Here is a 5,226-nt window from a genome sequence, read left to right as displayed (position 1 = left end):
ATATCATAGAGTGTACTTACAGGAACATTTTAATGAATCTGGTCTGATATGTTTTGCTTTCCATATGTGTGGTAATACTGAAAAAGTGATTAACATGTGAATGTTAATCATAGAATTTTTATAGCAAACATATCTTTTAATATGTAAAAGTAGTACACTGTAAAATAATTAAGAGTGTAGAATAGTCGATACAAAACTAATAGCAAACTTGGTTACTATTATTAATAGTACAGTGCACAGTACATAATTATTTTTAGTATATTCTTTTTTAAAAAATGTATTTATTTATTTGAAAGAGGGAAAGAGAGAGAGAGAGAGAGATCGATCTACCATCAGCTGGTTCACTCCCCAAATGGCCACAATGGCCAGGCCAGGAGTCAGGAGCCAGGAGCCAAGAGCTTCACCTGGATCTCCCACATGAATGCAGGGGCCCAAGGACTTGGGCGATCCTCTGCTGCTTTCCCAGTGAACTGAATGGGAAGTGGAGCAGCCAGGATGCAAACCATCACCTGTATGGGATGCCAGCAATGCAGGCAGAGACTTAACCTACTAGGTCACGCCACTAACTCTGTAGTACATTTTTATACAAAATAAGCAGCATGGTAGATTTGTTTACAAGAGCTTCACGGCAAACACATGGATAATGTATGACACTATACACTAAAATGATCACAACATCGCTAGGAAAGAGGACTATTTCAACTCCACTGTGACCTCAAGGTGCCACCATATTATCTAGCTGTGGTTGACCCAAATGTCCTGTGATCCCTGACTCAGACACACTCAACCCTTCCTTACCAAGACCAGGAGCTCTCGGTAGAAACCATGCTTTCTTCATCCCATCTCTGAACACAATACCTGGAAATAAACTGTTCTCAAAATTATCTGTTAAGTATGGAAAATGAGCCAAGTGCATGGAGCCTTCACGGTACTTCCAAAAAAAATCAAGAAAATTTATTCTTTTAAATTAACATTTATCAAATTTTGTTAGCATAATTCATATTGGTTCACATATGAGGTAAAGTAAATAAAGAGTATCTTGACTACAGTAAAACTCAACAAAACTTCTCATATGATTTTATTTAGGATTAAGCAGTGAGCTGAGTCTTAGTGCTTACAGGCAGAAATGAAACTACTTAATCATCCATAAAAATGAGATCTTTAATTAAATGATTTTTGCCAACATCAGTCAATACTTCTATAGCTTACTATAGGATTTTTATGTTGGCCTTTTCTCAGAGATAACATTTATTTACAATATTTTAAAGTACAAAATTAAAAAGAAAAAGTTAGAAACCCCTTTGACACTAAAAGTAATATTTCTTGTAGTCTTTTCCTATGAGTATGTTTTAAATAACTAATATAATATTCTAAATGCAATTCTATGTCCTGAGTTTGTCATTTTTGTTTGTTTGTTGGAAATATTTCCCAAATTTTATATTTTCATTTAATATGTATGTTGTCTTCATCATGAAGTGATATTTGGACATGATTTCAGGAAAGTCATTCATAATTGTCAAATTTGTTTGAGACAATAGTTTGTAGACAGCACCTCATAAAGAAAAAAATTCAAATTGTTTAAAACATTTTAATGAATCTGAATCTGAAATGTTTTGCTTTCCATATATGTGGTAATACTGAAAAAGTGATAGAATCTCCTATGAGTTAGTCGATTGTTGGTATGGACTCTTCCCCTAGGGGAGAGGGGCAGGCCGAAGACTGGAACCAGGAGCTTCATCTGAGTCTCCCAAGGGGATATAAGGGCCCAAACACTTGGGCCATCTTCTGCTTCTTTCCTAGGTGCATTATCAGGGAGCTGAAACAGAAGTGGAGCAGCCAGTATTGAAACTGGTACCATATGGGATACCGGTATTTTGGGCAATGGCTTAACCTGCGGCACCACAAGGTTGGCCCCAGATCTTTTATGTTTAAAACCAGAGATATATCATCTTAACATTAGGTAGTTTGAGTATCGATGAATCCAGTAGAATAAGTCAAAATAAGGTGATGAAATCATTCTGAGATTCTGCAGTAACAATTCTAAGTTTATAATATTTGTCATTGATAATTTTAAAAGCCAATTGTGGTGTCGTATGACTTTACAATTCCATTTTATGACACCAATTTTCTGCATTTATATACTGCTTTATATCTATATCTGGATACTGCATTCTGACTGAATTATTTTAAAAAATGAAATTGATGGTCATATCAAGTAGCAGCAAAACAAGGCAAAAACATTATCATCTCCCTCTGTGCCCCACTCTTCCCTAACATCTCTCTACTCCAGGGTCATTTTCTGAATAACAGGTTAAATTTTACATGTGGTTTTCAAATTCAGACCTGGCATCATGGATTTATTTGGGCTGTTTGAAATCAATGATCTCCCATCACTTCCTATTTGCCTATACTCAGCTCAGATGTTCAATATTTGCATTGACTCCTAAAGTTAATCAGGACCAGAGCCATATATGCAACATTATGGAATTATTCAAACACTCAAAAATATAAAGCACTCTGAGAAGGAAAGACTGGAATCCCTTCTGGAAACATGAGCCACTTGAACCACTTCAGTAATTTTCAATTGCTTTGTGATGTGCAAGCAAAGAACCTCGATCACTTTCACACTGAAGCACTTAAGCTCTCTGATAATTTTACACCCTGACAGCCATTTTCAGAACACCATCATTTCCCCCACAGAAGTGGTTTTAAAAATATGTGAAGTGTTTCAATAATTTCAAATTATCTTCAATGGCACGACCTCAAACCCTTGATCACTTCCAAATTTAAGAGCTAATAAAATTTGAAGTGTCCAATATTTTCTAAAAAAAATGCAGACCATGATTTCAATTGTTTTGTAAATGACTTCAATTGTAATTAGATAAGCTGTGCAATAATGTAATTCAAGATGTATGGAAAAATCTTTATTGTTTCAAAGACCAATTAACAATGAAAATGTTAGAAAATGAGCCACTTTTCTTATCCCTATCCTGAACAGAAATGTGTTTACAAAATACATTTTAATTCTCTGATTTTAAAAAACTGATCAAAAATGTATATTAAAAAACATTAAATTGGATGAATGGAGAGTAGGAAGCGTTATAAACAGTATTCATTAGAAAAATGATCATATTGCAGAAATAACAGCAGATAATAATATGATGTACTCTTTGTAGAAACTGGCAAATGTATACTTAGGCTTACCTTAGTTTCTGAATTCAGAATATTTTAGATCAGTTGAGATAATATTAGGCGTTCTTTAAACCAACTAACCTATAACTTTAGAAAAAAATAATTAGATTATTGACATCTTGTCTTCTACCTCAACTATAAATGCTCCTTCAGTATCTATTTCAAAATAGTTTTGTTTTCCTAATATTTTTGAACACTGCTTCCACCTATTCAAAAAATATTAGAAGTAAAATTGATGATTAGAAACATGCAAAATACCCAGTGTTTTTGTATTCTTTCTGGAACATTGCTATGATCATGACAAGATGGTATGAGGGCAAGGAATGGGGGTGGTAGTATTGAGGAATAGGAGACAAAGATAAAATTGGAGTGAACCTTTGAAGACAAAGGTCTCAACAATGGTAAATATTGGCTATGAATGTCAAATATATACCTTTAGCTATATTCTACACAAAGGATTCATTTCACAGGTAGGGAAAATGAGATTTAAAAAGGTGAAATAATGGCTGATGCCATGGCTCACTAAGGCTAATCCTCCACTTGCAGTGGCAGCACACTGGGTTCTATCCCGGTTGGGATGCCAGATTCTGTCCCAGTTGCTCCTCTTCCAGTCCAGCTCTCTGCTGTGGCCCGGGAAGGCAGTGGAGGGTGGCCCAAGTGCTTGGGCCCTGCACCAGCGTGGAAGACCAGGAGGAAGCACCTGGCTCCTGGTTTCGGATTGGTGCAGCGCGCCAGCTGTAGCAGCCATTTTGGGGGGTGAACCAACAGAAAAAGTATGACCTTTCTCTCTCTCGCTCTCTCTCTCTCACTGTCTAACTCTGCCTGTCAAAAAAAAAAAAAAAAGGTGAAATAACTACTTACATTTATTTATTTACTTATATGTATTTATTTATTTGAAAGTCAGAGTTACACAGAGAGAGAAGGAGAGGCAGAGAGAGAGAGAGAGAGAGGAAAAGAGGGAGAGAGATAGAGAGAGGTCCTCCATCCACTGGTTCACTCCTCAATTGGCCACAATGGCCAGAGCCACACCTATCCGAAGCCAGGAGCCAGGAGTTTCTTCAGGGTTTCCCACTTGGGTGCAGGGCCCCAAGGACTCGGGCCTTCTTTTTTTTTTTTTTTTTTTTTTTTTTTTTTTTTTTTTTTCAGGCAGAGTTCTAAACAGTAGAAAGAGAGACAGAGAAAAGTCTTCCGTCGGCTAGTTCACACCCCAAAAAGCCGCCATGGCTGAGCTGTGCTGATCCAAAGCCAGGAGCCAGGTGCCTCCTCATGCTCTCCCATGCCAGTGCAGGGGCCCAAGCATTTGGCCCATCCTCCACTGCCCTCCCGGGCAACCAGCGCCCATATGGGATGCCGGCGCCGCAGGCAGAGGGTTAACCAAGTGAGCCAAGGCACCGGAGCCGACTTGGGCCTTCCCCCGCTGCTTTCCCAGGCCATAGTAGAAAGCTGGATCAGAAGTGGATCAGCCAGGACTCAAACTGGTGCCCATATGAGATGCCAGCACTGCAGATGATGGCTTGACCCATTACACTACAGTGCCACCTTTATCCATTTTGAGTTGGTTTTTGTATTAGGTGTAGGGTAGGAGTCTTGTTTTACACTTCTGCATGCAGAGATCCAATTTTCCTAGCACTATTTGTTGAAGAAACTGCCCTTTCTTCAGAGATTGATTTCAGCTACTTTTTCAAAGATCAATTGGTTTTAGTTGCATGGACTGACTTCTGGAGCTTCTATTCTATTCCACTGGTGTAAATGTCTATTTTTGTGCCAGTACTGGGCTGTTTTGAATATAACTGCCTGTAGTATGTCCTTTTTGTTTGTTTGCTTGTTTTCAACTTTTATTTAATAAATATAAATTTCAAAAGTACAACTTTTGAATTATAGCGCCTTTTTCCCCCATAACCTCCCTCCCACCAGCAACCACCCTATATCCTATTCCCTCTCCCATCCCATTCTTTATCACGATTCATTTTCAATTATCTTTCTATACAGAAGATCAACTTAGTATATACTAAGATTTCAACTGACTGCACCCAC

This window comes from Oryctolagus cuniculus, chromosome 6 (assembly GCF_964237555.1).
Source record: "Oryctolagus cuniculus chromosome 6, mOryCun1.1, whole genome shotgun sequence".
In the NCBI taxonomy this organism is placed as follows: Eukaryota; Metazoa; Chordata; class Mammalia; order Lagomorpha; family Leporidae; genus Oryctolagus; species Oryctolagus cuniculus.
This window is presented reverse-complemented; position numbering follows the sequence as displayed.